Genomic DNA, 23,841 nt, shown 5'->3' on the forward strand with positions numbered 1-23,841 from the left:
TAGAAGTAAATGACTCAACTGAGGAAATCGTTAAGCTTATTGACCTTCATTAATAAAAAGCAATGGAGTAAATATGATCGTTTTATACAGTAATAAGTTATGAAAAAGGGAATAGCATGCTAGATACGTCAATCAACAGAAGGTGTTTGTTGTTGTCGCTGTTCGCCCACCATCCCCCTTTAGTGTGGGAGGTCTGGGTTGGGGAGGAGCAGGTTAGGAGAGAGAACTGAGAGAGAGGGAGTGGCTTGGCCCCATCAAGTTTCAGGAAGAAAAGTGTCCGCTTTTGACATTGGAACATCACCTTCCTTGTCTTCCCCAACATCTCCTCCTGTGCTACCCTTGGGATAACCCACCTGAACTCAAGTTCAACTCTCTCCGGAGACAGCTTGCCAGTGGGCTCCACCGGGATCCAGGGACACGATATCCAGGGCAGAACTCCTGTTTGGATGGAGGGTCACGAACTCCTGGATCCTCACGCGCTGCCTAAAGACTCCTGGGCAGGCAGTGGCTCAGCGACCTGGGAACCTGGAGGAAAGGAGGCTACAGATGTCAGCGGAGTCCAGCCAGGAAGTGCAGGCGCCGAGGCGTCCCTTCCCCGAGTAGTCCTCGGAATGAGATCCTCCGCGAAGTAAGCGCTCTGCCCATCAATCTCTTCCCCTTCCTCCGGTGACGCTCTCACGCTCCGCGGTTCATGTTACCATTCTTTTCCAGCAACTGAACGAACCCAGAGAAACATCGTGAGCACCTAAAGGGCAATATTTTAAATCTCCTTTTCACGTACAAGGGGGGCGGGGGCAGACGGCGAAACCCAAGTCTGAGCTGGGCTTTGGAAGTGGGCGAGGGCGCCCCAAGGATGAGCAGAAGGCGAAGAAGCGCCGCGCTTGCACCCAGCCGCTCGCTCTCCGCGGGCGGTCGCGGTCCTTGTGCGGAGACGATACTGGTGCCTGCCACGTGCGGGAGCCCAGACCCTGAGCCCGAGAGGGAAGGGCGGGCTGCCCAAAGGGGTGGGCAGTGCCCCCAGGCTTCCAGATGCTGAATAAACAAACCAGCAGCGAGGAAGAAAAGGAGGGCGAAGACGCTTCAGGAAGAGCCTTTGGAGCTCCCAGACTACGCGGATCCTCGGTTTCTCCACCAGGGCTTTTCAGTGCCACCTCGGACAGACAGGGCTACTAGCTCCCCTGTGTTCTCACCCAAAAGGCGCCAGGCCAGAGATTCCGGAGGAAAAGTCGCCGGATGCACACGGGTTTACCCGGGATTCCTCCATGGTGCCGGTGGGAGCTTGGTGAGCCTGGCGCGGCGGCCGCAGGACGCAGAGGCGACCCGGGGCTGGGCCCGTCCCACCGAGAGGGGTTCCCCCGGTCCGTGTGTCCCGAGGCTCAGGGCAGGTACATGATAGGGGAGAGGAGGAAGAGGATCCCCAAGCGAGGCAGGGTTCTCCGGCTGCAGCTTCTGGAGGACACTGTGGAGACCCGAGGCAGCTGTACTTCGGTCTGCAAACACCCAGGGCCCTGGTTAAGATTTGGCAGTGCCACCCACTCCTCCCTCGCCGTGTACGCCTGCACTCTGTGCTCCGTAGTGCTGCAAGGGCTACCTGTCCCTCTCCGACCTCGCACACTCCTTGCTGGATGGCCAGAAATTCTGGGGATCGACACAAGTCTGTGGCAGATGGGACTCCTCCCTCCCCTCGAACAGATTGATGCACCAGCGCCCCTGACCGCACAAGTGGGAACCTGTGGCAGTCTCTCCACCTGACCAGCGTGCCTAGGACCTTGCGCTGTGTTCTTTCATGATCAAGAGCTTTCAATCACGAAGGAATGGGGATTAGATGAGGCGACAGATGTGCATGCAGTGAAGGCTGTATCAGCCTGTTTAGAGCCAAAAAGAAACGCCATGGTCACCTCTTTGTTACAACCTAGACAAGATGCCCACGAGCTTGGGATAGAAGAGACTCTGGGCTCCAGACGGTATTTCTTTTTTCCCCTTCTTTCCTCCTCCTCTCCCCCACCTCTCCCCTCCCTCCTTTTTGTCTCCTCCCCGCTCTCCCTCCGCTTCCCATTCCTGTCTCTCACTTAAGTGTGTCACTTGAGAATGACATAGGTTTTAGTTTGAAGAGCTATGCCTTAAATTCCTCACGTTTTTGAAGAGTTGGCCTTAATTTCCTCACGTTACCAATTTCAAATAGACTAAACAATAGAGATTGGCTGTATGACCTCATGAATAAAGCTCTATGCTATAATATTTGTTTTTGCTTATCACTGGTGTTTCAAAACAGCATAAAACACATTTCACAAACATTTTAGAACGTGTCCTTGATATATAAAAGTAATTATTTTTAAATGTTATAAACTTGCAGTTTAAGATTCTAGAGAGAAAGGGATGTGATTCCTCACCTCTATTCCCACACACATGTACAGTTTTGTACTCTGAATTATTTTCTAACCCGTTTCCCTCTAAAAGAGTGTGATTCTGATATATGAAAATATGAATTCTGGGAAGCAACACAACAGGGAGAGTTTTGCTGGGATGATTGATCCTCAATGAAAGGAATTTGGAGAATTACTTAAGTATATTGGATATTTCCTGACTTACAGAGTTACTGGTAATATGAAAAGTTAAAAAAAAATAAAAATTTAGAGTACATTTGGAATTCAAAAATTCTAACCCTTCACATTTTAAACAACACAGGGTTTTTATACCTCAAATACACATAATCTCATTCTATTTGCTAAATCCAGATGCTGAATTGAATTGTGCTTCATTATTATGTTCATAAATAGTCTTACATATAATACCCATTCACAGGACATTATTAGTCACAGTGAATGCATACAACTGTTAATTTCCCAGTCAAGTACATGCAGAATACATAATAGAAACCTAAAGGAGAAAGTTATTTCACAATATAGCTAAGACCTTCATTTTTGATCCTTCCTACTGATGAATTTTTTAAATTTACTTTTTACTTAGAGAATGATTTCCTTTTGCCTTTCACACTGGTCTATGTCTAAATAGACATGGGCAAACTCCTCTAAATTGGTTGTTAATATTGGTTTAATCCAGATTCTTACATCTTATATAAAATTTGTCTTAGACATAAAAATCCCAGTGTTCTTGTGTCCATCATATTATGATTCAACTGGCAATCTCAGGTAGTCAAAGTCCCATGTACCTAGAAAGGTGCTAATTGCTATGGGAACTCATGAAAAGAAAACAGAGCTATGTCTGTGACCTTTAATGACTTGCACTGTTGTTCAAAGTGCAAAATAAAGTTGATTGCAATAACATATAAAAGCGATTTGTACTGACCTTAAGTTGGGCCAGACTGAAGTCCTACCTTGAATGTAATCAGGAAGAGAATGTATGGTTCCCCCTCTACTCTGAAATATAGCATTGATTTTGCTGTCTCTCTATACTGTACATTGGATGGGCTCAACTGGGTGTTTCTGTTTCATGTGATATGGACATTTGAGTAGGCTTGGTAAAGATGGCTAGCCCTTGGTAATATTAGCTAGAAGATCTTCTGGGACATTCAATTGTAGCTTCTGGGTTCTCCTCCACATAACAGATTCATATGGCCTGAGCTTCTTTATGATCCAAGTGGGAGCATTCCAAGAACACGTGTTCCATGAGGAAGAAATCAAAGCTGTCAAATCCTTTTAAGAACTAGGCTCAGAATATGCACACCTAACTTCTACAATATTCACAGGCTCATCCCAAGGTCTAGGGTGAATTGAGTAGGGAGATAAAATTTCCATCTAAATGAGGGATTGAGTAAAGACCTAGTGGTCATCTTTAACTTACAATGGGCTTCCAAATGTACAGAGGTAGGGATTCATAAGGAGGCATAACCAGCTTAACATGGAGAATAGTGGGCAAAGACTTCTATAGTTGTGTTGAGTTGAATTATCCGAATACTACTTGATAATGAGCTAATTTTTTTTTAAAGTTTAAAAACAAGTTTATTGCCTTATTTAAACAAACAAACAAACATGGTACCATGGATGGAACTTAATTTGAAAGAAAAACACTCATCCTTGATTTTGCTATATTAATGAATATTTTTAAATTGACTAGTTTAAAACTTTACAAATGAAAAGATAATGACTGCTCAAAGTCTACTGATCATATACAAAAGAAATGTCATCAACAACAATCGTTGGGGTACATATTTTTATGCAACACTCTAAACTCACAAATTAATAAAAAATTAATAATTATAGCAATTACAATTAAAATTTAAAATAATTTATTTTAAGGGTATAGATAGTTCTTTACATAAAATGTTTAGTACTTTATTGAAATTTACCAATGAAACAATAATTTGATTAATTTAGTCTTAAAATGATGAAGTTTATTTCCGTTTGCATGAGTTTTTTTTTTTTCTAAATTTTTACCAAGAAATACAGAAACTAAAATAATAAGATAATTGGAAATGGAGAGTCATTCCATGCTTTTATTCAAAATATATTTCTGGAATACAAAAAAGTCTTGAAAGTTTTAACTATGTATAATTATCAGGAGATGTTGTTATCAGGCTATGTTTGACTAAGTTCTTAGCTCTTAGTTCTTTTTTAAAAAAAGTGATTCTGTAATGAAAAAAAAAAAAAAAAAAAAAAAGATGAGTTGTGCACGGTGGTATAAGCCTGTAATCCCAGCAGCTCAGGAGGCTGAGGTCGGAGGATCACAAGTTCAAAGTCAGCCTCAGCAACTTATAGAGGCACTCAGCAACTTGGCCAGACTCTGTCTCTAAATAAAATATTTAAAAAGGATTGAGGATGTGACTCAGTGGTTAAGCACCCTGGGTTCAATCCTCAGTACCAAAAAAAAAAAAAAAAAAAGAAACATGAAAGTGTTGAATAATAAATAAAAGTAAATATAAATTTAAATTATACATTCATTTCATGTAATTAAATTAAGACACATATTATGGAATATTCCATTTTTCCCTAGAACTTCATTGTTTGTCATTTTATAATAGAATCCACTTAAATATTAAAATGTGATATAATCTAGACTCTATCACCTCTGAAATTCTTCATCAAAAGTGCTCAGAATCAATTTCTGCATATATGCATTTGCTGTTGGATAGAGCATATGAAGTTGACTATTCTTACAAAAGTTTCAGCACCAGGAGGGAGGTAAAAGGTGCTTGCAATTAAATGTGGTACAAATTTGAAAAGTAACAAATGCTAAAAAGGAAAGAAGTTTGTTTCTACTTGACCTAAGTATCTTCTACCCAAACAAGATCTTTACCTTGTGAAATTCAATCTCTTAGCAATCTAATTTACTTCTACCAAAAGAATATAACCTGATTGTAAAATATGATCATCCCTCAGTAACTATGTATTCAGGACTATCACTTCCATACAAAATCCATGCATGCTCAAGTTCCTTATATAAAATCGTGCAGAAAACTGCATCTTCCTATATGCTTTCAATATCCTATAGTGTAAGTACAATGTCTAATACAATGTAAATGCTATGTAAATAGTTGTTATACTGTATTATTAGGAGTGATAGCAGGAGAAAAGTATGTAATTGCACATGATTAATACAAATGCATTTTTTCTTAAATATTCTTCACGTTGTTGGTTGAGTTCTCAGATAAGAAACCCATAGATACAGAAGAATGACTATTTTCTTTCCTATTTAGTCATCAAACTTTATTTAGCACATAGTATGTACTAGGTACATATATAAACATTGCTACTTTATCTTACAAATGATCCTAGAGTGTAGGTTCAATTCATACCTCCATTTGGTAGCTTAGAAAGCTGAGACAAAGAGGTGGTAAGCATTTTGCTCACACACTTAACTGGCAAGTTGCCAGGGCAGGGATATGAACCCAGATTCCAGGATGTTAACCACAATAGAATATCGTCCTAAAGTCTTATTTTTTTTTTAACAAAAGAAGCTAATTTTCACTGTCTTATTTTACTTTATATCCTTGTAAGAAGACTAAAAAAGCTAAATAAAAAGCTGAGAACATTGAGAAATGATTGTTTATATTTATGACCACAAAGCTTCTGTGTTCATGGTTTCTGTGGAATGTAAGAAAGAAGGTTATGCTGGAGGCAAACACATTATCAACTAGATCATTATGGCTTGTTTAATATGTAAATATAATTCATTGATTGGTATAAAGATAATTTATGTTAAATCATATATTAAATTTCTAGTTTAATTTATATATCCATATTCTCATAAAATACTTGCACCTTTTTTTTAAAAGTGTCACTTCTTAGGCTCTTAATATGTTTGTGATAAACAAAAAAAGACTATGTTCATTTATATTTGTGAAAACTCCAAATTATTGTGATGATGAAATAAGTGGTAATAAAAGTAATATTAAATTTTAAAGAATGATGTTATAGCTCTATGAAGGCAGGCTGAATAAAAAGATTTAAAAGTGCAATTATTCTACTTTTTTTTTGCTAAAGAGAAAATATGGAATTTCCCTATTCACACTTTATGTTGGATAACCAAACATTTTCTCACACAATGTTTATGGATGTGAAATAAATTTAAAAATATAAATATAACTGCATTTTGAGACATACTGATATCTTATGTACATTTATAGAAATACTTTAAGTAATTCATCCAATGCAGTGAATACCACACACAAAAATTCTTGCTTTGATATGATCAACAACAAAAATAAATGAAGTATAAACCCTGATGATATGATAAAGATAACAATAATAACAATAATAATAATAATAAGAAGAAACCACCTGGAAAGAGGAATGGGGCATGCCAAGTGATAGATTAATATAATTTTAAGTAGAGCATACTGTACAGTTCTTTACCTGAATAGGTAGCATTTGAACAAATACATGAAAGGAACCAGGAAATAGTCTTTGGATATCTTCAGAAATGGAAATTCAAGTACCAGGAACAGTACATGAATGAACTTGAGATATGTATGGGATTTTAGAGAATAATCAGGAGAACAGTTGGTCTGGGACGGAGTGCACTTATAGGAAAGAATAATGGAGCTACAGTCCAGGCTTGGGGGAGCCATATCGGACATTATAATCGATTTTAGAAGCTTTCATTTTCAGTCTCAGTAAGACTGGAAGCCCCTCTTGGGACTTGAGTAGAGACTAACATGACCTAACATAACTTTTTTTGTTTATTTTTAAAATTTTTAAAAAATATTTATTTATTAATTCTAATTTGTTGTACATGACAGCAGAATGCATTTTAATTCATACTGTACATATAGAGCAAAATTTTTCATGTCTCTGGTTTTACACAAAGTAGAGTCACACCATTCCTGTCTTCATAATATTTAATTGGGGTAATGGTGTCCATCTCATTCCACCATCTTTCCTACCCCATACCCCTTCTCTTCCCCCTCTCCCCTTTGCCCTATCCAAATTTAACAGGATCAAGCTGGCTGTTGTGCTGAAAGTAAATTATGGAAGAAAAAGAAGGAAGGAGAGATTAGTTGCTCCAATTCAGAAATGAGGGTATCTTGTATCATCTCTTCAGTAATAGAGATGAAGAAAAATAGCTAGAATATTCTCAGAATGTCCTGACTGTAAAACTGCACTGAATAATTATTGCAATAAATTTAAGACATTATGGAGGGGGCCTAAGATATTTTCAATCTTTTGGTTCAAGCACTGTTAAGACTGGATTTATTTCTTACTGAGATTGTAAAAAAAAATGATTGTAAACTTTGAGAAAATTAAGTTTGGAGGGGGAGATCAAGTGTTTTAACTGAGATGTTTGATAGCAGAAAGGTTGAATAAAAATTTGGATATAAGTCTTCAGCAGGGGAAAAGGGTGTGTGAATTCTAAGTTGGGAGATATAGATGTAAAACATTAAATCGAGTGTAAATATCAAGAAAGTGAGTGCAGACATAGAGTAGAACTAGAAAATGTGATAAAACTCAGGGAGAGGAGGAGAAAGCAGAAGGAGACCTTGAGAAGTAGAGGAATGCCTAGAGGAAAACCATTAAAATCAAAAGAAGAAATTTTCTCAAAAAGGAAGAGTGATTAGATTCATAAAATAAAGTTGGAAAGTCAAAAAAATGCAGGTTGGGAAAATCATCATTGTATACAGTAAATTACAAATTTTTTTATCATATTAGTAAATGAATAAAAGAGCAGCATAAATAGCAGTTTAGGAGCTAGAAAAATGACCCCTAAAGAAAATCTGATAATAAAATGTTAACATAACTGTTAAGCACTTAGTGACCAAAGCAAGGAAAGTATTCAATGCTTGAAATATAAGTGTACTGAATGGTATTTGTCTCAGAAAGCAATTATCAAATAAAAAAGATTATGTCTATTATTACTTCATAAGAATTTATTTTATTATTGTGAAAGTAAGACAAAGCATTTTAAATTCACTGGCTATACGTCTCTCAAATATATAATACCATCCTTTTACAAAGGCTACAGATGGTTAGCCATTCTTGTCTTCTGCTTCTTTTTAAACAACTTAAAGATTGGTAACTAGCCACTCCTTCATATACTCAAAAAATTATATTGAGAAACAACTTATGATAAAACCTATATTGGATCATCTTCATATTATCCAATTCAAATCTTACAAGATTTCAGATCTCATGTTTTTTATGTATTTTTTCTCCCTTCTCTTTCAGAAGTCTTTGAAGTTCTAATTTATTCCTTCAGAGACAGAGATGAAAATAGGGATAGAGATGAAGATGAAGATAGAGATAGATATATAGGTATAGACAGATACAGATATATTGATGTACAAATGCACATATCTACACATATATGATTTATATTATGTATAATATGTGCTCATGTCTATGCACATACATATACATATTCATAATTTCTATAAGCATAAATATGTGGTAATTTTAATCTAATGTTCCCTAATACTTTTAAAATAACATTTTATCAAATGAAAGAGAAAGTAATTAGTGTACATGTATACATGGATAGATAATTGAAGTATGAAAGGAGAGAGAGAGAGGGGGTCAGTAACTCAAGATAAATGACAAAAGCAAATTCATTGCAATGCACCTTAACACTTTTATGTCCTCTATAAGATCATTACCACCATCATCTTATATTCAGTAGTCTACCCCTACTGTTTCCCTGTTCAGTATGTATTTTGGTTTGAATATTTTAGTTTTGGTTATTGGAAAAAAATGTAAAACTCAAAAGAGGATTTGTGTTGACTATGTCTGATATGTCTATAAATTACATTAACAACTCTGATACCCTAAGTTACTTGTAACTATGTTAGTTACCATTTTCAATTTCACCTTTACACATGTAAGTCTACCTTTGGTGGTCCCCATTGAGAAGAACCTCCAAGAGGCTGAGAGCAGTGGTAATGAAGAGCGCAAGGAGAGAAAGGAAAGTCTATATCCAGACCCCATTTGCATTACTCACTATCTGAATGATTGGAAAGGACATGCAGCTGTTCTGACTGCTAATTTATGAAACTGTGAACTTATGATATACAATGGTAAAATTAGAAGTATTTCAAGAGTTACTGTGATGATCAAAACAGATAATATATAGATAAAGATACTTTGTGAAATGTTAAAAATTATCCTACTATAAAGTTTCATTACATAGGAAGAATTAGAATCAAAAGTAGCTTATAGATAATGGAATTTCATTCAATGGTTAATTCCTTATCATGACATTTATCTTGTAAATCAGAGAGTTGCATTTAATTGTCAGTTTACCCTCCAAAGTGGTGAGGAATCTTCCAAATCAAATCTGTTGGTGTCATTTGTTTCAGGTTGAATTCAAAGTATCTTAATCAAGACTAATAACCTATTTTAGAAAACTACTAAGTAGGTAATGATGGAAGATTTATTAGTTCTAAGAATGTCTTATTATTTATAATGATAACTTACAATAGTTGTATTACCTATAATACCAAAAGAGTTATAAATCCTTATTATGTTTCTGGCATATTGTTAAACATTTTAATTTTATCATTAATTTAATTTTTATAAAATTTTCATATCATAGCTACTATTAATAACAATTTCTTCTGTTTTAAACGTAAGATAACCAATTATCAGTAGGGTAAACAGAAAATGCAAAAAATAACACAGATGATATGTGAAGAATTTGGGAAGTGCATGTGTGTCTCCCTCATCCTAACATCAGAGTTGTTATCTTAAAACAAAAGTGTAAATATTTTGCTAAAGTTTATTCATTGATTTTAACCTTTTGTAAAATAACATCTCCCCATCCTTTAAAAAGAACCTCAAAAGTATTTTCAGGAAAGAAACACTGACATGAACAAGACTCACAAATATACTTTATATTTTCTTTTGGAAGATTTTAAGAACAATTTTTCTGGGGGGTTGGGAGCTTCTGGAACTTCACTGGAAATTGCTCTTAAGAATTCAAAGACTGTATTTTTCTGTTGCAGTTCAAGGAGGATGCCATAAAGCTGGTGCTACTCTTTGAAGATGTCACCTTTAAAATTCAGTTTTTAGTGGAGTAGAGGAAAGGGACCAGGGGAGGGAGGAGAGGAGGGAAAGGGAAAAAAGTAAAATTCCGCTATGAAAACTTAAAAGCCATGGTGATGGTATTAAGAGACAGATGTTAAAGTTTTTAGGGTATAAGCACCCTTGTCTTTGTGAATGAGCTTACAGAAGAGGATTCAAACTAGTTTGGCATGCTTGCCCTTCCACAGTCTAGAGGACGCGGCAACCAGGTGCCATCCTGGAACAGTGCACAGCATTCACAGGACAATCCAACTGTCCAGGTCTTCATTTTGGACTTTACAACTTCTAGCGCTGCCAAGAAAAATAAATTTCCATTGCTTATAAGTTATCCAGTCTATAATATTCTGTTACAACAGTACAAAAAAATGATAAAAGGAAAGCTATAAATAGATGCTAAAAATTGTCCCCACCATAGACTGAGACATGACTCCATATATCTTGTCATTAGCAGAATCTACCTAATAACTGGGTGTGGTGGCACATGCGTAATCCCAGTGGCTCGGAGGCTGACACAGGAGGATCAAGAGTTCAAAGCCAGCCTCAGCAAAAGCGAGGTGCTAAGAAGTTCAGTGAGACTCTATCTCTAAATAAAATACAAAACAGGGCTGGGGATGTGGCTTGGTGGTTCAGTGCCCCTGAGTTCAATCCCTAGTACCAAAATAAATAAATAAATATCCACCTAATAAATAAGTTTAATCAACTAATTTCTAACTAGTTCTGAAATCTCAAAATACTTTATTCTTGGCCACTTTTTATCTTATAAAAAGTAGAATAATATATGTAAAATGTTAAACTTGTATGTATGCATAAATGCAAACATATCTACATATTAACATAGAAGGTCCAAAGTCTCTTTTGTGCCTGTACATATGATGTATTTCCTAAATAGTGGTTGCCTTTCCATCAGAATCATATAAGGAGACANTTTCATCCCTGTCAGGATAAAAAAGGAAAGTTCACCTTTGCATGGGAAGCAGAATAGCATATATTTACATTCTTCCTTCAGAGTTAAATCTCCCATGTTCTGAGATGGCATAGTCCAAAGCAATCCATTCCATCCAGATATTTTCTGTGCATTGTACCAGTCCAATTGACTATAGCAAAAATATCATGCTAATTGATAATAATGAGCAAGTAGCTAGCTTGCTAAAGACCTTATGAAGCAAAACTCCAAAAGGCAAGAAAAAATAATTCTACTAAAATTCAAGATCTTACCATAGCAGGGGGATTTTTAAGGATTTTGTATTCTGAGAATGCCAAGATAAAGAGAAAATTATTATGTCTCATACCTACAAAACAAAGGGCAATTATTAGGCCTCAGATCTCTTACCAGTAAAAAAGATGCTGAACATCTGGTAGGCCTCCCTGGATTTGGAGTGTAGCATATTTCACTTGGGGAATTCTGACTCAATCATTTCTGACTGACAAATAAGACTGCCAGCTTTATTTTTTATTTTAATTTATTTACTTACTTTATTTTATTTTGGTACCAGGGATTGATCCTAGGGGCATTTAATCACTGAGTCACATCCCTAGCCCACATCTCCTTTTCAAATTTTGAAACAGGGTCTCACTAGTTTGCTTACAGTCTTGCTAAATTTCTGAGGCTTGCTTTGAACCTGAAATCCTCCTGCCTCAGCCTCCCGAACCACTGGGAGTATAGGCATGTAGCACCATGCCCCGCAAGAGTGCCAGTTTTAAATGGGGGCACAGAGCAGAAACAGGAACTGCTGCAGGTCTGAGATGTTTCCAGCTGTTCTGCCACTCAGGCCACATTAACCTGTGAATGCTATGTACAAAAAGTTCTGGCAATGGGAAAAGATACATTCCTAGCAAACCCCAACAGGGCGATCACAATTTAGGCTCTAAGTTTTTTTGCAGCAAGGCCATATAATATAAAGCAGAAAACAATATTCCTCTTGATAAAAACTCCAGAGAGTTAGTAGATACTGGTAGAGTTCCTGCTTCATCATAGGAGAGCAAGTGACCATGCTTTACAACATAAGCTTGATTTTGTCAGGTCCTCTAAGTCATAAAATCAGGTGAATTTGACAGAGAAAGCCCTTAGTGTGTTTATGTTATATCTGGGCTTAAGCACAAGCAAGCCTAGCACCAAGGACAGAACTAAATGAGGCAAACTTGTAGTCAAGACATCCATACCACTCACCACTGTTGCACCAGGACCTTTTGATCCTTCACACCTATGGCCACATCTATTTGATGAAGGAGAAAAAGCCAAAGCTTGGTTTTCTGATGGGCCAGTTTGGTAGTGAGTGACAGCCAAAGTGAAGTGATTACTTGGGGTAATTTGGGCTAATTTGAAAAATCAAACTTAGGGCAAGTCCTCCCAATGAATTGCACTCTGGTTAGTGCAATATGACTTGTACCTTGTGTGGAAAAAGAGTAATCTAAAGTAAGAAAATATATATGAATATACCAATGGAATATTACTCAGCTCTCAAGGGCCCAGAAAGATAAACATTGGAAGATCAGACAAAACAATCTGTGGAAAAGACACATATGTGCATCAGTCAGAGTGGAAACAGCTTGAATTATATTTATATAGCATATTAATGTCAGTCAGAGAGCATTCACTAGGAAAGTGGCAAATGGTATACAAAAATGCTGGACCAGTTGACATCAGCTAGAGGCTTACTTTGATCATCTGAACATTGGCTTAATGAGCTGGCAAATAGAGTAGCTTTGGTGACAAGAATGTAAACCAAATGTGGGCTTTACTGCATAGCACCCCCTCCTTAATAATACTGAAATAACTACCAACCTATCAGCAAATAAGAACTTGGGAATAAATGAATTGCATTAAAAAGAGTAGCACATTTGGAATCATTCTATATATGGTTTGACCTTTCTTGACTTTAGCTCTTTAACTAAGACCATTGTCTGAGGATATACACCATGAGCCACACTAAGCATTTTCTCAAGCAATGATATTCCACATAGCATTCCACTGGCCAAGAGATGTACATTAAAGAAAAGAAGCACAGCAAGAGGTCACATGGTGATGGAATCCATTTAGCCTGCCACCTACTTCAGCAGCTGAAAGATGCTGGCATGGTAGGACAATAGAAAAATCTTTTGAAGACAAAAGAAGGTGGTTCTCCAAGGAACCACCTTGGAGAAGATACCCTATGAAGGGTGGGTACCAACAATTTTAGCTACTTAAAGTGCATGGGTCTGGAAGACAAGAGGTAGAAATGAATAGGAAAACTCCACCTGATGAATTTGTGGTTCTTATTCCTGCACCTCTAGTCTCTGTAGATCTAGAATTCCTAGCTTATAGGTGAAAGTAAATACTTCTATCAGAGAACACATAATATTTTGCATAATGAACTTTAGGCTGTGGCTGACACTAAGTCACCTTCTGTTTCTTTGAGTCAAGAAATCAGCTGTTAAAGAATTGACTATCCTGAAGGCAATTTGACCCTAATTGTCAGAGGCAGAAATAATCATTTTGGCATCATGGTAATTTACAGATGCATTTATTAATACTTCTTCAGATTGTGATAATGAATGGACAAGTGCAGCAGTCACAGTCTAAGAACATGGTGACCAGGCTCAGGTGAGGCCTCAGGTCATCTCTTAAGGATGAGGACTGTGGAACCCCTCCAAGTGGTCATTCAGACTGGCAGAAGTGCTAACCCAGGGTGAGAGAAATCTAGAATAGGTGCTAGAGAAGGGGAATGACAAGTAACAAGTTATTACCTCCCAACAGGTGGTAGCCTCATGCGTGTATTGTGTCCCATTAACTTTCCTCTTGTAAGTTATCCATGGAAGAGCAACTATCCTGAACCATGAGAAAGCTGTCTGCATCTAGGGTTAGCTTGCTGAAGGAATGGTGGATTGTAGTGGATGCTGAGATATGCCAGTCAGAAACCATCTTGACTGAGATTCTCTTTTCTCCAGGTGTCAGAAATGTTGGGTGCTGGTGGCATATAGCTAAGTTCCCTTCCCTCAGAATGTTTCTTCCCTGTGTCTTGTAAGATTTTGCATCTTTATTTCACTACCATACCCACTGAAAGGTAGCCTACACTCAACATTTGAACTTTAAGAGAATACAAAGTCCTGGTTCCTTGCCTCACTGGGAACAACTCTGAAATGCAATCTAGCTCCAGAGCTGCTCAATGATCAGGTAAAATCTCTGTTGCAACTGCCACATATAGTTCAACTTCACCCTCTGCAGGTCCTCTTTCCCTCACTGCTTACTGATGACATATATTCAACTCAGAATGTGTACAATCGTTTGTTCTGTATTCATCTGTTACATTCTACAGCAACTAGGGTATTTTCTTTCGATTATAAGCATATATTAAGTAGCATTATGAAACCATTTTGAAGACATTTTCTAAAAATGACTTAAGGACTTTTTATGGTCCCTGTTTAATTAACATTGATAACATACTTTATAGAAAGGATTGCTTGGGGAGGAATAAAAACAATATATTCAAGAGCTATAATGACTACTTTTAATGCCAAAACATTGAAGTAAAATAATCTTAATAGTAAGTCTATAGTACAAAAACCTAATACATTAGCATTAAGTCAGCAGTTGAAAGATTGACCTTTTACCTCAAACTCATTTGGATAATCTGGCAAAATGGACACCAGAAAAAGACAGTCTTAATTGTTAAAATAAAAGTGTGCATTTGCACTCATAGTAGATATAAGTGACGTCAAACACAAAATAATAATATTCTTACCATCTTATTTTAAGTTTCCTTTTAAGTTGACTTTTTTGCAAGCTAAGATCCATCTTGTCAAGATAATGCCCACTGTCTGTCATTCACTATCCTATTACAGGATGGACTTCAGAAAACTGACAGTTTCCATGAATAACAATCATGCATCCAAAGATATCTTCAGAAAAAGGCATCTCTTTTTTTGTTTTTGTTTTTGTTAGGTGAAAGAGACAGAGCAGTCATCTACCTTTTCCCCTGGTCTTGCCTTCATGCACTGTGGAGGACACATGAGATCATGTTCATCTTCAATTATCTTCCTCCTCTATCAGAGGGTGTGAGGTCTACCCATGAGTTATTGTGTGCATATTTTATGGAACAGTTTAGATCTTATTATTTCCTAAAAAAATTTTCACATATTTTCTAGATAACAAAACATGAACTTGGTACATCAATATTTTTTATTATTATCAATATTATTTGACTAAATCTTCACCCTTTTAAACATAGTTATACGTTAATTTTGAAATACTCTGTATGAGGCTACAGGCCTATTTAGATGTCCTACTGTGTTTCTTAAGTCTTCAAAGGTAAATCAAGACCCCTTCATAGTGTGGAAGATTAGTAAGTGATCCTTTTCTTTGTGAATAACTTAAGATTTCTGTTGATTTTTAACTAAAATAACCATTTCCTTCATTCATTTTCCATATAATTCTTATACCCCTACTGTAAATAAGCCAATCTTTAGACAATATAGATAAGAGTCAAAGTTCTCTGTCCTAATAGATCTTATATTCTAATGTAGAAAGGCAGACAATAAATAAAAACATATATACAGAAAGTGACTCATACAATAGAAGAAAAAGGAAAAAGAAAAACAGTCTGAACAAGAACATGTATTGTCAAGAGGGCAGCATTCAGAAATGGAGCAAACAGACAAGGCTTCAGTGAGAAGATGCCAACTAGGTAGCCTTGACTGAGAAGAGAAAACTAGGAATACATTCAGGAAAGAGCATTTCAAGTGAAGGAAATGATATGCAAATATCGTGAAGTGGGATTGTGCCTGATATGTGATCTGGCAATAGTAAAAGAATAATCCTTTAAAAGATTGATTTGTCTCTTTTCTCACAAAACTTTATGCTTTTTATTTAATTGTTTTTGGTTAATTGTACTGCGTCAGGAAGTAAAATAATTGAACATTTTTTTTTCTGGTGTCAAAACCAATTTCTCCATATGGATATATTTATCTACAAATAGTACAGAAATATTTATGAGTATATGCAAATACAAATATGTATAATACACATTTGTATGTGCATTTTATATATTATTTATTTTGTAAGTTTATGTATGCATATGTCTTTATGCCTGTGTATGTAGATACCTGCATATATATATGTGTGTATGTATATATATATATATATATATATATATATATATATATACACACATATATATATATACATATATATGAAATATGATGAAGAAAACATCAAACTTTTTTTTTCTTGCCAGCATGGTGCACATGCCTATAATTTTAGCTACTTGAGGCAGGATAGAAAGTTTGAGGCCAGTCTGAGAAACTTAGCAAGATCCTGTCCCACAATAAAAAGATGTGGTGGTGTAGTTTGATTGCAAACTGCTTTCCTAACATGTGAAAGGTCCTGGGGTTAATATTCAGTACTGAAAAAAAAATTCTTTCTTTTCAATGTGATGTATATGTACAGACCTCAGTAGGTGCTGTAAAATATGATAACAGTGCTGATAATTTGCTTTTAAAGAATTTGTTGTATGTCAGGCATTTCTCTAAATAATATACATTTAATTTTTATAAAAATCCTATTATCAAGGGGATGGTAAGCAGTTTGTACTACATAACCTAATATTTCACACACATCTAATAATTCAAAACAGGGGAGATGGTGTGATTCATTGTTCATTTTCCTAAGCAATACATACTCTTATTCAAATCTCAAGCACATTTATCTATGTAGACACATCCTCACATGTTCTATTTGAGATGATTGAAATAATAGATTCTAGTCTCTTAGAACTGTTAAGTCCACTTTGTATAGGTTGCAAACCCCATCTCTACCTATGTTGCAGACATCACTAATAGATCATGTTCTCTACCTGTGTAATTCTGTAAACCATTTTCTACCCAGCACTCCATATAAGCCTGGCTATAGACTGGAGGTGGCAATCATGTCAAATCTATTTGCCATCCTGCCCATAGGTTATAGTGAGCTATCTGAAAGCATCTAAGAAATTGTTACATATAAAGGTATGTTTTAGAGAATTCCTATGTCAGTGGTAATGGTGTTAGAGTTTGCCTTGTGAAAAGACTGAAAATAAGGACACTACTCAGGAGACTCCTGAATAGTTCAGTCATGAGATGATAAGGTCCCGGAGTAAGATGTTAGCAGCAGGAATGGGAAAGAGGGGCTAGAGAAGGCACACTTTATAAAAGAGGATTTGAGGAGATTTATTAACAGCAGGGGATTATAGAGCCACAGGAGTTGAGTTAAAAAAAAAAAAAGTCTTTGCCTTATCCTTTTGACTTTTTCCTGTTTGGACCTTTAGTCTATAATTTACACATTGCAATTCAATCAGTTTGATCTTTGGAGAGAAGGAGCTATTAGCAATACAAGCAGAAAACAAATTAAACAAACAAAATTGTTCCTGTACTAAAACTACTACTTAGAATCAGAAATTTTAATTCCTATTAAGTAGAGAGCTCTTTTGCATTTTATTTTTAGAGTATGGTATTATGGACATGTATGTACACAGGAAATGATGCATTATTAGTATCAGCATTTCATAAAGCATGCATATTAATATATGCATGTAAAGACAAGTAAATCAGTCTGTAGATACCTCTCTCATCTTTTGCTAAATAAAATAGAAATATATTGTAAAATTTAAACCTATATATATATTTCTTCTAGTAATAATAAATCAATATATTTACAAGCAATTTTGTATACTGGATTATATGTTAGTTTTATATTCAACCATTAATTCACATTAACTATCATTTGTTCAGAACATAATGACTGAACTACTAAATCCATATCAATAAAAAGAGGGAAAAAAACTAAGTCAGATTCATTCATATTTTATACTTTCAGGAACAATTTATGGAAATAAGAGGTAAATTAAATTCAATAAATCAATTACATGCAGGTAAATTAAATATGCTAAGTAGTAAAGTCACTAGAACCAAAATTTCTTATCTCCACATTGGAATTTTATGCTGCTTCAAAATAGAGGAGTCTAAAAGATGTGGTTTGAAATGATATTTGGAATTTTATATTCTTTTTTAAATATAAATTATTGCAAATATACACAATATAACTAAAATAACCCTATGAACACCAGTCTTGCACTACTAAAGTTAATAACTGAATTATCAACACTGTCAAAATCCTATATCTCATGTGCTCTTATGAACTTGCTGGGCATAATGGTTGAACATACATTTTTGAAATTGGCACTGCCCATGAAACATTAAGACACTTGTTTGTTGTAACTGTAATTATAAAAATATTTATAATCCTGCTCTGGCCACATGGCACATTTCTCTTATGTAAATTTACAGTGCTGAATCATTTATTAACTGGAACTATATGGAAACAATATTCCTATTGATTACCAGTACTGTAGATGTAAACAATGGATCTTGTCATTTATTTAGCTAACATATTTTGTTCATGTTGAATGTTTGAAGGTGATGATGATAATGATGATAATAATGTTGGTGATCATTGCTTGCTTTGATGAACAATTAAGCCTCCTTGCTTCTCTCATTTAAATTCAGCAATATTTATTGCGTGCCTTTTATGAGCTACATACTGATAGAAGGAGAAAAACACAAATAATAGTAAGAATAAAATCAGTAATATTAATTTACATTCATTTTAATTTTGCATGCTTTTTCAGTTACTATTCTAAGATTTTAATACAGTCCCTCATTTAATGTTAGTCAGAATCCTATTTCAAGATGAGACAGATGTCAAATACCTTACTGAAAGTCACAGAGCTAGTAGGCACCAGGGCCAGGACTCAACCACCACCTGGAGAACAAGATAAATAAGCCATTATCTCTTTCTTCATAAGAAGTCTCAGTAAAATTTATACAAATAATAGTAAAAGCAAATAATTAGCAGCAAAAGGCACCAAAAAAAGAGCACACATTATCTTAGATGAAGCAACAAACTTTTCAGGAGTGAGCTGCATGAAATTATAGACACCTTGCTCACGTCTTAGCACCAAAACAAAGGTAAAAATTTATTTCAAGCTGTTGGGAAAAGAATCATGGAACAGTTTAAATTTATGGGTAATATGATCTGATTGATATTTTTTCTACATTTGTCCCACTGGGGCAAACCATCCACACTTTCAAATGGGTAGTGGAGAATGAATATAGACCACAGGGGAGAGAAGCTGGGAAGACTGAAAGGAAAGAAGCAGTGGGAGAGGAAGAGGCAAATAGGAGCAATATATGGAGCTAAGAATGAATGGGGTTAGAGGCAAGTTGGAAATGTGGTAGTTTAAGAAGAAAGAACAGGTAAGAATTATATCAATTAATACTTAAATAATAAAGAGTCTTACAGTGGATTGGCTCCCTCCTCAGCACATAATATTGGCCAATATTTAACTTTTTATGAACAAGATGTCATAGTAATAAACATTATTAGCAGTTATAGCATTAATAATTATTTTTGAACAAAATGTCATTATTATTAATAACATTAATAATTTACTATTATTATTGTTATTTAAATCCTAAGGGATGCCATTATCATTTAATGGCCACTTTTCTTTTTGAGGTTTCTAAGATAAACATATCTACTTATTTCCTTGAATCATCTGTAGAGAGAGTGAATGCATAATGTGTATGTGGTGGCAAATTCAAAATAAATACTAATGAAATAGTTAAGTGAACACCTATTTTTCTAATTTGAAGAACCAAATATTTGAATAATATGCATTGATTTAGTGACTTAGTTTTCCAATTTTTATGTTAAATAGTACTTATCTATATTCAAAATTAACCACTATATGTACCTGAAGCTAATCAAATTAATACTTTTTCAATCAACATACTGATTTTAAATTAGTAATGTGGCTTAATAATACTTGATTTTCTCAATATAAACTAGGTTTACCTGTTTTGAAACTATTTGTATAGAAGCAATATAGAAAATTTAAACATCTGAAAAATAATATATGTTAAAAATATATTCATATTGAGAAGAAAGATTAGTTAATAGAATTTTTCTTTAAGGGTAATATTTATAAAATCAAAAATTCATGTTTTTATCATTTTAATTCTCAAAATTTAGTACTTTTAAGAATGCAATAAATTTTAAATAAATGTAAAATACTTAATCTAGTGAAGAAGTTAACAGTGAATTTTGTTACATTGAGTCACTACAGAATTATTCATTTTGTTAATTTTAAGACATACAAAGTTATTTATTTTTATAGACGTTGCATTAAAAATAAGGTAATGCTTTATATAGTTTCCTGTTGAATAATGTTAGATGTAGTGGTTTTAAACATCATTTTTTGTTGGGAGGTATATAAAAGAAATGATTTCAGACAAGAAAAAAACTATCCAAACACCGAAGAGTTTTTGAAAATTAAACGAATTTATTTAAAAAAGTGAGTGAGTATACACAGATGTGTTTTCCAAAAGGCTTCTAGAATACCTTACTATAAAATACAGAAGTAATCTTCCATGATTCTACTAATCCATCCTTTTTTTCCCCAGTGTTTGCTATTGAAATAAAAATCTAAACACAGATTCACTCTTCATTTGACAAGACACATGTCTGTATTCATTTGTGATATTATTTTAAATATTCCACTACCTATATAGTGGGGACAAAAACTAGAAATCAGGCGGGTCTTTCTGACTGGATTCTTATTTTATTATTTATTTATTTTTTATTTATGTATGACAGTGGGATGCATTACAATTCTTATTACAAAATGATGGATTCCTATTTTATAAGACAAGTTCTAAAGCTTGCAGTTACTTGACTCAGCTCCATGGTGGAGCCATAAGCATGAGCTTCACATTTTCCTTTGAAATGAAAGCAACACTGTGTAAGTTTGAGAATTTGCACAGAATTATAATAGATAATATTTCATAAAATATGTTTACAAATTGTGCATTTCTCCTGCAAATCTATTAGTAATGAACTGACAATTCAAGTCACAATTTGATTTATCATTTGGATACTTTAGTTATGCAATCCATCATATTAGAACAACACAGAAAACAACACAGATTTTGGAAAGTAGAGGAAATAAGACAAAAACACAAAGAATATTTTCATGAATTTTTATGCCACATTCTTGGCAAAAAGGGGGAGAAAAGGATTCTTTGTTGCAAGTATTTTAAAGGCAGGTTGGATATGTGTATTAAAGAGATATTAAAGAAATGAAAAGACATTTAATCTAGTTGTTTGCTCAAAGGTTGCTAGGAGTTTATAAGGTAAAAGAAAACTGCTGAATCTGGCATTTGCTGATTAAAAACACTCTGCATATAAATGGGACCTTTCACATTAAATGTGCTTTCAAGTATAAACTAATTAATTCTTAAAACACTTCAGGAAGGCCAATCAATTCTCTTTTTAGGAATAGGGAAACTGAGGCTGGCAGGTTAATTAGCATTGTTTATCTGGGAATTTGACATCAGAATTTTAAAATATAATTGAGAATTACCTGATCTGTTTTAAAATCAAGTCTTTGCATATTACTTTTTTCAAAATCAAAAAAAGGAAATATATATATATATATATATAAAATTTTGCTATGATATTTCTTTCATACTTTGAGATTAACTTTCCCCTATTGTTATGGTTTGGATGTGAAGTGTCACCCAGAAGCTCATGTGTGAGACAATGCAAAGAAGCCTTAGAGATGAAATGATTAAGTTATGAAAGCCTTAAACCAATCAGTGAATTAATCCCTTTATGGGGATTAACTGAGTGGTAACTAAAGGTGGAGAGGTGGGCACTGGGGGCATGTCTTGGGGTATATATTTTGTATCATTATGTGAGCCACTTTTTTGCCTTAGTGTTCAACCTCACCTTTATCCCCAAGAAACACAGTTGGCTATCTATGGACTGAGATCTCTGAAACTCTGAGCTCCAAAATAAACTTTTCTTCCTCTAAAATTGTTCTTGTCAAGTCTTTTGGTCACAGTAGGAACAACAACAACAACAACAAAAAAAAACACTGACTAAAACACCTAGCATATTTGTTATTTTAATAAGTGTATTTAAAATATTTTTTTAAAATTTCTCATTACTTAATTGTACCATTAGCAAGAATTTGGTCAACCTACAGACAGTTTTCAGTCCTAAATTTGGAAACACACTATGTAAAAAAGAAATAGAAGATGTTCGGGGAACTTTATGAGCACCCGCATAAATTATCTAATATTTAAGTTCAGAGGGTTTCTTTTTGTGTGGTAAGATAATTTCTAAGATATTGCAATGTAAGATGCTATCTAAACTGTGTAAAATGTATTGCAAAGTAAGATAATGTGTAAGATAATGTTCTGAAATGAAAGGTAATTTAAAGGCTGGTTTTGAGGACTATGTTTCATACGTTATTAAGCAACTCTAACACAAGGTAGATCAAATTCCCTTCTCTATAATAGTGGCAAAGGGGAGTTAGAGGCTGCTTTTACTAAAAGCATCAACTTGGACCTACAGATGACCAACCAATAATCTGCAGGGCAGAATCATTGCCTTACTGTTGCATTTGTCTCCTTGTTATTCCTCCAACTTTGGGTCAGATTCCTGCTCAACTCTGCATATAGACATGTTAGTAATGTAAGGAGTGTTTGTCTAAAACTAGTACTCCTCCCCCTTTGAAGTGGAAGACACCAAAATTAGATTAATGAAGATATTGTCAAGATTTTCAGGAACACCATAATCAATAAAGTGTTAAGACAGCAATTGTCCTGCTCTATACCACTGGAATGGTGCCTAGAAGTCTCTAATCACGCCCTCACCCTGCAAGAGGGCCTACTGCTGACCTAACTAAGTCTCTCTCTTTGTTCTTTCTCTGAATAATTTTTTCCTGAAGTCACCTTGGAGTCCAGGAACAAGTCTGATTGACATATACCCTGCTACAAAATTTTAAAACTACCCAAACAAAGCATCAGCAACTTTGTTATCACAGCAACTTTTACATGGTTAATCCTGAGATAACTACCACTGTGCAATCCCTCGAACATTGCTCCTTCCCTGTGTAACCCCAAAGCTCTTGTTAGCATTCCAGAAGACAGGTCTTAGGATGCTGGTCCCCTGCTCATTTCTATGATGGCTACTTGAATAAATTGCTTTCTTGGCATTTACCACCATTTTCTTCCTGTTTGGTCAACTGGGCAAGTGGCCAAGTCTGGTCTGGACAACTTGAGTTGGGCCTCTGGCTTAGGATTCCTGTAGCAAAGTTGGGCAGGAAAGATATGAGCTAGAAGTTAAGAAGTGTTATAACAAACTCTTAATTTCTAAAAGCAATCATGTAATGTTTATTTTAGTCATTTATGTCATGTAAATCTGTAGAGTTTTTTCCATCTTCTGAATCCCTTGTGAATTCTTTTTTTTTTATTTATCTTATAAGCACATATTTCTGCTTTTGTTTTCTAT

General features: G+C 35.0%; 1 protein-coding gene across 1 annotated transcript in view; it reads right to left on the bottom strand.

Annotated features, from left to right (window-relative positions):
* Galntl6 (polypeptide N-acetylgalactosaminyltransferase like 6) overlaps positions 1-488 on the bottom strand; it is a 1,051,497-nt gene extending 1,051,009 nt beyond the window's left edge. The window contains exon 1 of the mRNA XM_015486211.2: positions 354-488. The gene's annotated coding sequence lies outside the window, so the exon portion shown is untranslated. The remainder of the gene's footprint in view (positions 1-353) is intronic.
* Positions 489-23,841: the final 23,353 nt, after the last annotated feature.

The sequence above is a fragment of the Marmota marmota genome, unplaced genomic scaffold (genome assembly GCF_001458135.2).
Source record: "Marmota marmota marmota unplaced genomic scaffold, marMar, whole genome shotgun sequence".
NCBI classification, from domain to species: domain Eukaryota; kingdom Metazoa; phylum Chordata; class Mammalia; order Rodentia; family Sciuridae; genus Marmota; species Marmota marmota.